The following is a 12,698-nucleotide window of genomic DNA, read 5'->3' as shown; positions in this document are numbered from 1 at the left end:
AGTGTACGCTTTGCTTAATTTCTTTCAACTGAGCGCCACAAGTTGGTTCCTTTTTTCTTTCATTCATTATGCTATTCTTATGATTCACATTATTTTATTCTTTTCCTATATATTTCTTCACCCTGAAAAACAACTATATGCTTGCAGTGCCCATATAAATGTCCTTGGTTGTAATTTTTGTTGTTGCAATGTATGTAAAATTAAACGTTGGAGATTTGAATCATATGAAAGTTGTTTTGAATTTTAATTGATGTATTTCAAGGGCACAAGAAGTGTAACTCGCTGTAATAATGATTCTTTCAGCCATTTCTTGAAATCTATCATTTGAATCAAAATTGTGGTGGAAAGTGTATCCTCCCATGTTCCACTCAAGAATTATATACCGACATGGATTAATAATCTAAAGCACTCGGATATGTATCAAAATTCTTGTGGCAAAGCATCATATTCAACCATCTTTTCTGCTGAAGGGGAATCTCCTCTTTAACTCCTCAAAATATTATTCCTTTCATCCCTCGATAAGAGTCATATTTCACTTTAATCATAAATGATAAGTAGATCCAACATTCCACCAACTTATTCCACTCACATTTAATTATAACTAATATATATATAAATGAGACTCACAATCCACCTACAACTAAAAGAGAGAAATGAGCATATCAAAAGAAATTAGCATTTGCAATTAGGTTAGACTTGCTTTCATACATAGATAGCTAAGAAGTTAAGAGCATAGTTGTCTGAAGAGATAAGCCGGGAAATCAGCACAATTCAGTCTCAAATTTGAGCGAAATCCCCATGCTGAAGAGCTCCTGGCAGAGCAGCTTAGCACCATAAGGCACATTCACTCTCACCACATCTTCAACAGCCTCACAGAATCGACAATAGGGCCCGCGGACCCTCCGACCACCAACCACTGTTCGCTGGATCACACCTGCCACATTCTTGCACTTCCTGCATATGTGCATCTGAGATGAATCACTGAGGGTGAACAGCCGCTCGTGCAGGTTGGCTGCTGCACCATGGGCTATGAGGCAGTCTCGTTCCATCTCACCGAACTTGATACCACCGAAACGCTTCCTGTCAGCCACGGGCTGACGAGTAAGAGGGTGCACCGGCCCGGTGTTCCTGAACTTCACCTTGTCCTCAGCCATATGTGTGAGACGCTGGTAGAATGTCGGACCCATGAAAATAAGAGTTTCAACTTTTTCACCTGTACGTCCATCGTACATTCTTTCCCCTCCCCAACGGGAATACCCGAGCCTAACAGAATGTCACAGTCATATAAGTTGCAGAATCTAGATACGCCACAGTACTGTAAACGAAACGATAACAGGCCAAAACAGATATCACGGGTAAGGCAATTCGATATTAAAACCTTTTCTTTCAAGTTTTTTGATATGATCCAAGGACCAAGGGAAGAAATCCTTATACTTCCATTGATTTAGTGTGAGAGTAGGGCTGGGGCCTGGGGGTGAAAAATCTACGATCCACCTACTATCTACTAAGCTGTTCTTGAAAATAGAAAAAAAGAGTAGACTAATAGAAATCTGAATTACTTATAATGGATCAATAAATAATGAACTTTTTGAACAGTTCTAACTAATAAGCATAACTTTTTCTGCCCTAGATGATGTATTCAATTACCAACAACGAAACGTAAAAGTTAGGAGTCAAATAACATTATATTCACAAATAAGATGGAAGCTGCTAGTAGTTCAACTTTCCCAACACTTGACCAAATAATCTATTATGAATTTATGAAGTAAAAAATCAAAAGTCTTCAGCATTAATAGATAAGTACCTGTGAAGTTGGGACGTTATATCTTCTACAGAAGGAGTGGAAAATGGGGTTGCATATTTTAGTCCACCACCAAGTGCAATCCCTTTACCTAGGGCAGCCTCTAAAAGTTGTCCAGGCGTTTGTCGAGAAGGAAATGCATGTGGGTTTATCACAATGTCTGGAACTATTCCTTCCACTGTAAAAGGAAAGTTCTCCTGAGACTCCAGAAACCCCAGAACACCTTTCTGCCCGTGCATGCTCGAAAACTTGTCCCCTAGGCATGGAGAACGAACCTGGAAGATCCACAAGTGTACCCAGCAACAAGACATGGGAAAATTAAGAAACTTAACATAAAGTGCATACAAGATTTCGTCTTAAGTGGGTTTGCCCACAAGAATGTATTCTATATATCCCAGTGTAAACAGCACTAGTAGTCTCTTAAAACAATCACATGCCTCTAAGCATACTTTGAGATTTCGCCATTTCATTGATGAGGACAAAAGTGTGTATAGAAATGCAAAATAGGAATACACACTGTATCATATATAGTACTCCCTCCGTCCCGCTTTAGCAGTCCCGGTTGAGTTGGCGAATTCTCGGCGATACATCGCCGGTTATCGCCGAATTATCGCCGGCCATTGTGGCGAAGTCGGCGATAATTCGGCGATAATGTTGCCGTTGCTTCGCCGAGTGGCGTTCTAACGCCGGATTATCGCCGAGCGATCGCCGGCCACTGTGGCGACGCTCGGCGATAATCGGCGATAATTAAAATTTTTTTTTTTTTTTTTGAACCCAACGGCTATTTTACATTCCACCCCTATAAATATTTCCTCCACTTCCTCCATTCATCACCCACAATCTTCATTCTCTCCATTTTCAATCTCTTCTCCCAATCTTCAATTTTCATCAAAATTATGAGCTTTTGGAAGAAAAGTTCCCGATCGGGTAAGGATAAGGGTAAGGGGAAAGAGTCGAGTTCACAAATTCCCAACACGGATGAAGCAAACGAGCAACACTGGTCCGAGATGAGGCCATCCGGATGTATAGTAGCCAAGATCTTGTCGACGAGGGCTTCAAGTATTGGAACATCTACGATAGTTCGAAGGATCTCCCAAATTCCGGACGGAATGCACGACGCTGCACGGAAATCGTGCGCTGCGACTTAGCGCGGAGACGAGGGGAGCGCGGCCCACATCGACTGAGTGGGGATGGTCCGCACGAGCGTCGGAGGGAGCAAGGAGGCGAAGAAGGGCGCAACGTCGGAAGTCGCGTCGGAATCCGTCATCGACTTAGAAAAGCCACTTATTCGAGCAATGTCGCCAATCCGACCCGATGTACACGCTGTATTCACGCGGCGGGACCCCGAAGAAAAGGCGGCTCCTCCGAAATGCATCCAACACCGCAGAAGACTGCGGCTCGATCCCGACGCCCTCCCACTCCCTCCGTCTTAGATTTTTTTTTTTAAATCTTTGTTTATTTGCGTTTTTTATTTGTAGTTTTTTTTTCTCGTTGTATTATATTTTCCAATGATTAATACAACGATGAATTGTTCATTATTATCTATTTATTAAATACATTTGTAGGGAAAATTAAATAATATAAAAAATAATGATGTAAAAATGAAATGTTGAGTTAGGGAGAAAATAAGTATAAATAAGTGAGAAACCAATGTAGACTTGCTAAAAACTGGGGATAAATTTTGGTGCCGATGTGGCGCTGATGCGGCAGAGTTGGGAGTAAATAAGGGAGTTTTAGGAACTCCATCGGGAGTGCTCTAAGCAGCCATTGAAGTCGGCACATGTTTTAAGGAGCGTTTGAGGTGTATTAAATAAATATGGTAGTGGATGTTGGGACCCACATTTTTTTAACAATTTTACATTTAAAACACTTTTTCTAATGCTTATTTTCGGCTGTTACTATCACTAATTAGAATTTTTTTTAACTTAGCAATATTAACATTAATGATATTTTAATTTCTGTAGAGATACACCCAATTCAGTATATCACCAAACAAAAAAAGAACGACCAAAGGAAGAGGGTAGAAGATAATTTGGAAATCAAGCTCTGAATCAAACAATCAAAATTAAAATTTGAATCTGCCCAAAAATTTAAACAAATTTCGTAAAACAAAGTAAAAACAAAAGTGGTTTTTTAATTTCAAACACACCAAAATTCCAAAACCCTGTGGATTTTGGACAAACAAGGGATTAAATTCAAATCCAGGCCGGGAAATGGAAAAGAATCCCGGGGGTTATTAGTGTGGGCGGTGACATGAGCGTGGGTGGAAGCGTTGCCGCTGAAGAGTTCGGGTGGGTGAGTAGGCCTCTTTGGTTCGAACACACCGGGCTGGTGAGCCCAGGGGGGGAGAGACTGTCGTCGCTGCCGCCCTTTTAAAAGGGGGCTTGGATTTGAGGGGGGGAGTAAACACAGGGTTCCAGATCTGGGGCCCCAAAGGGAAAGGGGGGGCGCACAGTAGAGAGAGAAGAGGGGAATGTGAAAGGTTTTTTTTTGGGGTTTTGTATTTAGTTGTTTGTTGTTTTTAAAAAATTAGAAAAAAAGTCTTTTTTTAATGCATATTCAAGGGGTTTTTAAAAGCGGGACGCCCATATTTTTTAAACCCGGGCTGCTAAAGGGGGAAGGGGGAGTACTTTTTAGCATTGGCATACTTACCAGCTAAAAGTGTACCATATTCTAAGTCTTAAAGCATCTAATTAAAGGGAGTTACTGGGGCCCAGGATTTCTAAATTATTTTTAAAAGGGCCTGTTCCAAAAGGGGCAACAGCTTAAACAATGGTTTTAAATAAAATCTAAAAGAGCTATTCAAAGGGGGCTACTCCCAAAAAACTGTACAAATCATAACCAAAGCATGAAGCCAGAAAAACGGAAAAGAAAAGGGGCATATCAACCCAAATTGTCCCCAAGAGAGAGAAAAAGTCAAAGTAAACATTAACTAACACAGGAGACACCACAATCAAAAAAAGGGGTATTACGTTGACAAGTTAAACAAGCAGAAACTGTATGTACAACTGCTAAAAAAAGCAAGGACATAAAGACAGTTACATTCCTCAATCCTCATATCATAACTTATGAAAGGATCTCCCCTTTTTGTTTTTTGCTTTTTTTATCATGACTCTTTTTAAAAGGAATAGTGAGACTAAACTTCTGAAATACTTATAAATTTACCTGTCTAAAAGATAAAAACCCGCAAAGTTCTTTCCTTCATCATTGGCTGACGGGCCCCCCTTTTTGAACCATGCCCCTTTCTGTATGCTTGAGCTTGATGCTATGATCGCCCCCCCGAAGAGCAAAACCCACAGTACAAGGTCCCCTTTTTTAATTTTTGCCCCAATAAAGGGAAAGCCGTCATCATCAAGGCTGTCAACACGCCCAATCTTGCTCTGCATCTTCCCAAAAACTTACAAGCTCATCTGTTTTGGGCCCCTTTTTCCCCCCTGCTTCAATTTTCATTTAGCTTTATAACTCCTAACATGTTCAGTTCTGAACATGCCACGCCCCTAAAAAAACACGGTTCATCACGAGAAATTTTTCTTGATTGTATCCAAGAGGGAAACATTGACAGCCAAATAGCACTCTGGCCGTTAAAGAAATCAGGCCTTGGCATCATCCCCTTGTGGTGTTCAGAGTACCCCGATTTCCCCTAGGCAATCCATAGCATAGTTGGAAAAGAGGCCTTTGGGGATAGTATAGCTGGTGAGAATTTGTATCAACTCGAATGCTGGGGTTTGTGGTTGAGTACCCCATGGCTTCCAGAGTGCTTGGCAGATTGGTAAAGAACTCTCCTAGCATGATCATGTTTGGGAAAAGGAACTATCCCCAGCTTAAACCTAAAAGGAATGAACTATCAAACTGGCAGTGGGTGTACTTCACAGGTGGGTTATCTAACTCAGCAGTGAACAGGTAGTCAATTCCCACGGTTTGACAATCTTCTTCCTCCTCGGTCCGATGAACTCAACTAGCCATTATCCAGAACCCGATTGAAATAAAAGTCCCCTTTCAAATCTTTAATCTTTTTAAGTTCTGGACTAAAAAGAGGGGGCGGTATCCTTCCAGCATCAGCAAATATCGCACTTCATCCTGATGCTTATCTCTTTTGATCTCAATCTACAACAAAAAAAAAAACAGTACACACAAAATTTATATAATACACCCCACACGCCCGGGTTTTTAAAAGGGAAAATTCAGCAACGTCGGGTTAACAGTACTAAAAAGATGTTCCACGTTGAATTTCCCACCCCCCTTTTAAAGAAAGTAAAAATTTAAAACACCCCAAGAGATACTATCTTTATGTTTTCAGTTTTTACATATTTTTCGGGGTGAATGTATTAATGCTTCAGAATACAAAGGGAGATAATAGTCTCAAGGTTAAACCAGAATGCTTTCAGACAAATTTTATAAAACAAGAGACAGGTGCAGATTAGAAAACACTACGGGATCAAATAGCTCGGATGATAAAATTGGGGAATTGTGACTTATTTGAGGAATCCGGATGTTAACAAGAAAGATTCTGGGATTCCAGCATGATTAAACCTACTGCAGTAATGGGACTTTATACACCTCAAGATATATAGTCTAGTATCTACCACGTAAAATGCTAGAAGAGAATATCATTAGAGTTGAAGACAACCTGCTGAGGTACTTCCATTTTGCGACGCTTGTGTCTCAGCTTAGCAACAAATGCTGACGAATCTTTGCACACTCCAACCCAATCTCCATCCAGAAAAATTTTGTGCCTTCCACCGAGCAAACAACAATCATCATCAACCAAATTCTCCATTCCACACTCAAGAAATTTTTTAAGGATGCTTTCTCGTCCCAGTATATTATTACTGACAAGACCCAGGCTGGACAGATTCTTAACCAGGCCACAATTTTCTCCATCTGGTGTAGAGAGAAAGCAAACCTTACCCCAGTGAGATGGGTGCCTGCAAAAACCAGTTTGACATTCATTAGATACTTATTCTCTTACCAAAGTGATACAATGCTGATAACAAGATCCTTAATGAAATAAAATAAATTATGAAAACTTACGGGTATCTAGCATCACCAACCCTGCCTGTGTATGAGACCTGCTGCCGAGTTCTTCTCATATCACAGACTGCCTGCAATGAATTTGTTCGCCTGAGATTAGCAACTACACCAGACATCCTTTCCATTCTCTTAAAAGGGTGCACCCACGCTCCAGTTGAAAAGGCTCTGGAAAGACCATTAGTGATGATCGAGGCATCCAGGTAGTGGTCGATGGACTGCACCTCTCTATCTTTGTAGAGGTCTCTCTGTATGGCCTTAACCATTCGCCTCTCCGCATGTTTGATATGCACGGAAAGTTCTCGTTCAAGAAGTTCACCTGCCAACTCCACCCTCTTGTTCCTAAAATCATCTCTGTTGTCAACTTTGCGGCGCCCTCTGTAGGCATCCAGCAGGCACTTGACCATATACGCAAGAAAAGAAGCTTTCTGCCGCTGGCTCCTAAGGTTGGGAAAGAGATAGGTATGGATTAAAACCTCCAAAGATTCTGTAGGTGGAAACTTACTGCCCTTCATCAGCTTCATGATATGCCCTATTGCATTGCCAGCCTTGCGGAAACCTTCAAATTTCTTATCGGCGTCATGTATTGATGGCATGAGTATGTTTTGAATTGTAGAGTCCTCCTCAGTGTCCAGACCAATCAGCTTGACCACCTCTCTATCATTTGGAACACCCAAAGCAAAGAACAAGAGCCAAATAGGAACCTCTGCGGCGTAAAAGTATACAGTAAGGATCTTGTCTCCGGCTTTCAAATGTTCCACATTTGGAACTAACTTTATATACACTCTTGTCCTTTTCGCAACTGGACGATATGCAATGGTCCAGGTAGGATCTTTAGCCACCCACAACCTTTTGAGGCATATTTGCTCCTGGGCAATGAATGTCTACACCAATCGTTGATAACAATTAATCATCTGTTTGAAGCAACTTTAAGCAACAGAAGGTAGAATGACCTTGGTACAGCTTAAAATGTCTAAGGATTTTTCAGAATAAACTAGTGTAGCAAAAATGCCAAATTATTAATGGATTATGCCAACAACTTAGACTACTAAGATTACTAAAATCGTTCACATATTAAGTGACTAAAAATGATAAGATTTAGCAACACAAAAATCAGAGTTCAATAATCTCTCTGTATTCCAATTTCTTACAAGTTAGTAGTATTAATTAATGAAACAGTAAGTCTGACCTTCTCAGCCCCCTTGATAACAAAGTAACCTCCATGATCAAATTCACAATCTCTTCTTTCTTTACCATCAGGTTCAGGTCTACTCATCCAGCACAAGTCCGATTTCACCATGACAGGGAGTCTGCCAAAGTTAATATCAGTCTGATACTCGTTCAGTATTGTCTTCTCTACAACTATATCCACACCAGTTTTGAATTTGTCACTTCTAGATGGACTTTCTGTATACACCTGAAATGTTGAACTTATCAGAACAGATTGGAATCTGAAAGAACATAAGAGAAACAAAATTGAAGGTGGTGTTAGAAAGTCATATCCCTGTATCAGTTAATACTAACTGAAAGGCTTTGGAAAATACTTATAGAAATCTACATATCAGCATGATCTGTGGTGCTCTTCCAGGTGGGAAACCTAGGGTTAGCTGACCAACTAGTCCAGAATTACTCCATTGGTAAAGAAATAAAAGGTTTTAGAAGAAAGTATATGAGAATTAAACCAAGATCTAATTGCTTTGTAAATTACATAGTTTTAAATTTTTAATAGCTTGTCAACTATGCAATCAGATGCTCTAACACCATTAAAAAGCAAAAAAATATCTATGAATACATTGAAAATCTACACAATCATTATATTACAACATAGAAGAAACAGACAATCTATTTACCTGAAGATGAGTCTCAACTTTGATCTTGGATGAATAGGTCATATTCTGAAGATGAGCATGCCTCGGCAAAAGCTCCAAAAACTCTTTACCATCAGTTGATGAAAACTTCTCACCAGTCCACAATGTCGGGTGATCAAGCGTGACTTTTCCAAACCTCAGTTTTGCGCGCTTCCACTCACCATCTCCCCTTTTAGTAGGGTCGTATCCAGGTTCAATTGTAATCTCCCCAACAGAGTCAAAGACTTTTTGGATCCCATGCTTGACAAAGTCATTATAGGAATTTATCTGGTGGCTAATTAAACCAAACTGCTCAAAAAATGCTATCGAAGCCTTCTTACAGAAACCTTTCAGGAAGCTTTTGTCCAGTTCTTGCAGGGCACAGTCCGCCTCATCTTCAGATTCAGAACAGTTGAAGTCTATATCATCATCAAATTCCATCGGTCTCGAACCATTAGTAAGCTTCTCGTTTATGCTGCTAGGTCCTGCTTCATCTATATAATCCCACCCGTCCATCTGTATCCAAAGTTAAGACTAGATGAACAAATCAAATATCACCCTCAAGTTTTTATGTGCCCTAATTGGCATAAACAGGGAAAATTGTGTTCATGCTTAATCACTAAAGCAATTTAATCAAAATCTAAGGGCCAAACAAAACAAATCCGGATAATGATGAAAATGCAGTATTTTGTGATGATATTTATCAATTCCAGAAAAAAAAGTTGCATACTACATTTTAAACAAAATACGCCCGATCACCAAACAAACTACTCCAGTAAATATCATAAACCAAAATTCCCCAACAATTCTCACAAACATAAGGTCACGTTGTCCGTCATCTGCGTGAAATGCAAGCAACGAATCCGACATGCATTTCCATTCTTTAAACGCACATTCTTAACACGAACACTTGAGAAATATTTCGAGCGGAAACATAAACATACAAAACAAAAATAATAATGAGATATCAGCGAAAATAAGAAGAATGGGAGAAACCTACCTCGATTCCAGCCTATTTGAACCGATTATTATGTTCACGATTTTGGTGGTAAGGGTTTTTCGATTCTTCGATTTTGGTGGTGAGGGTTTTTCGATTCTTCCACTTTTAAATAAGCTCTGCAATTAACTTCAACAGTGCCAGCTTAGAGTTTTAGACCATTTAATTACTCCTCAGTAATCCTTCTATTATGGAGTAATAATTTTTTAATTGCTTGAAAAATAAATTTTATTTCAATTACTAATTTATCAATAAAGGAAATCGCATTTATACTCTCTTCTTTTTTCCTCTTTTAAAAAAAAAATTTGCTCTCGTCTTCTTTTTTTAAATGCCCATATTTATTTTTTCAGAATGAATTAATTTAAACTTCGAACTTAAAATGAATTCAACAACACTAAACAATCATTCGGTAATATAGAAGTGCTTCAAAATTTAATTTCAAAGAATATCTGAATAAGGCATTATTATCATGTTGTGATATAAATAGACACTTAGATATAAAATTCAATCAATAAAATTATAGAATTCACTAACACTAAATCATTAGGTAATCTAGAAGTGCTTGAAAATTTAATTTCAAAAATATCTGAATAAGGCGTTATTTATCATGCTGTGATATAAATAGACACTTAGATATAAAATTCAATCAATAGAACTATAGAATTAATACTTAGTCATTTTTATTGGTAAGATTGTTTTGCTAAAATTATTTTTCCATTATTTTATTACTGCAAAAATTGGAGAAGTAAAAGTTCTTAGAAAATGAATACAGTACTTAAAAAGAGTATGTATGCAAAGAAGGTGTTGGCGGTGTCATGCGAGACAGCCTCGGTAAGTGGATCACAGGATTTGAAATAAAAGGACTATGCGGCATTAAAAGGGCGAAGCTCAGGGGAATTCTAATTGGGCTTATTAGAGTCGCTTGGGGAGAGAATTGTCGTCGAGTGAAGCTTAAGTCTGACTCCATATCTTCAGTTGATATGATTAGAAAGGGAGTTAATGCGCAACATCCTCTAAGAGACTTAATACATGCGATACATCAGATGATGCAATTAGACTGGGAGTGCAACATCAAATACATATCAGGGAAAAGAACTCCTATTGGTAATGCAAAGGATGAGCTGAGTTGGAGGCTGACCTATAATGGTATTTTTACTATGAAATCAGCCTATGAGACGCTGATTCCGAATAGCTTGATTGTGGATAACATGCCTAAAACAATTTGGAAACTGAATGTCTTACCTCGCACCCGAAATCTTATGTGGTTGATGGTGAAACACAAGTTGCTTACAAACTTGCAAAGAAGAATTAGGCAACTAACTGATGATGAAAGTTGTCAAATGTGCACTTGGGTGGTGGAGGACCAATTGCATGCGTTTCGGGATTGTGAAAGGGCAGCTACTGTTTGGGAAGCTTGGGTTCCACATGACGGGAGTAGATCCCCTGCTGTGCCAAATTCACAGCAGGGCCTGCTGTCTTCAAAACGTAGGATTTGAAGAATGAAATGGAGTGCATTTATTTTCATACCAATAATTTATTGTTTTCTTTTTCATTACATTTATTTTATTGTTATATTCAAAAGTGGCATCCATTTCAATAATTATGGAGTAGTTTATTATACTTGTCATTTTTTAATTCTGCTGTCCTGGTTAAGTTTTTTTACAAGTTATTTTCTTAGACGACTAATTAGTACAAGAATCTTAAAGATTTATTTATTTCGGTAATTATTTTATAAGTTATTTTAATTTATAGAGTTTTATGATTGGATCAAACATTGTGTTGTTCAAGGATAGTGAATTATTTTTCATCATATTATTCTTTTTTTTTCCAGTATTCAAAACAAATAATGTAAAGAAAAAAAATAACATTACTGAATAGAAACCGAAAACTAAAAAAATAAAATGACCTATGTTTAATTAGAGATAATAAAATACCGTAACTTTTAAAACAAATAACTAACCATGTAAGCAAAATACAAAGGACAACTAAAAAGTAAGTAAAAGAAATATAAATGGCTTGCGTTTCATTCTTCAAATCCTGCGTTTTGAAGACAGCAGGCCCTGCTGTGAATTTGGCACAGCAGGGGATCCACTCCGTCCACATGACATGAAAAGTCTTTTCTTCTCGGCATCATGGGATAAATGGTTGAGTTTTAATTTAGTGGAATCACAAGCAAAGGTAGTTCATAACCTAAGGTGATCTTCAATATTTTTATCACTTTGTTGGACGATTTAGAGGTGGAGGAATGAAGAATGTATGGAAAATAAGAAGCGAAACGGAGAGGAAAAATTGCATATTACCACTGCGCTGATAAGGGAACTTGTGTTGTTGTCTAACAATATTCCTCAACCTCATAAGATTGAAACATTCTTACATTGGGAGAGGCCAGCTGAATGGTGGATTAAAATTAATAGTGATGGCAGTTGGAACAACGATCTGAGGAGGGCAAGTGTTGGCGGTGTCCTGCTAGACAGCCTCGGTAAGTGGATCACATGATTTGAAATAAAGTGTGGACTATGCAGCATTGAAAGGGCAGGGCTCTGGGGAATTCTAACTGGGCTTAGAGTCCCTTGGGGAGAGAATTGCCGCCTAGTGGAGCTTGATTCTGACTCCATGTCTTCAGTTGATATGATTAGAAAGGAAGTTAATGCGCAACATCCTCTGAGAGATTTAATCCATGCAATACATCGGATGATGCAATTAGACTGGGAATGCAACATCAAATACATACCAAGGGAAAATAATCAGGTAACTGACTGGTTTGCTAAAGAAAGTCTTAGATTATATGCAGATTTTCATTTATTTCAATTTCCACCTAGAGAAATAGTTAAACTACTTTTAGCTGATTTTATTGGTATTTCTTTTTTAAGGTTTGTTAGACATTCATAATTTAATTTAAAGGGCTATGGCCTTTTTAGAAAAAAAAAAGTATGTATGCTACGTAATAACTCCAGCAATATTGAATTTCATAAATGACTAAATTAAGATAACAATATAGAGTCCATAAATTAAGACGAATACAATG

At 38.4% G+C, this 12,698-nt stretch overlaps 1 pseudogene; it reads right to left on the bottom strand.

Moving 5' to 3' along the window:
* Positions 1–635: 635 nt before the first annotated feature.
* LOC125196401 lies at positions 636–9,785 on the bottom strand (annotated as a pseudogene).
* Between the last annotated feature and the right edge of the window lie 2,913 nt (positions 9,786–12,698).

This window comes from Salvia hispanica, chromosome 6, assembly GCF_023119035.1.
Source record: "Salvia hispanica cultivar TCC Black 2014 chromosome 6, UniMelb_Shisp_WGS_1.0, whole genome shotgun sequence".
In the NCBI taxonomy this organism is placed as follows: Eukaryota; Viridiplantae; Streptophyta; class Magnoliopsida; order Lamiales; family Lamiaceae; genus Salvia; species Salvia hispanica.
This window is presented reverse-complemented; position numbering and strand designations above follow the sequence as displayed.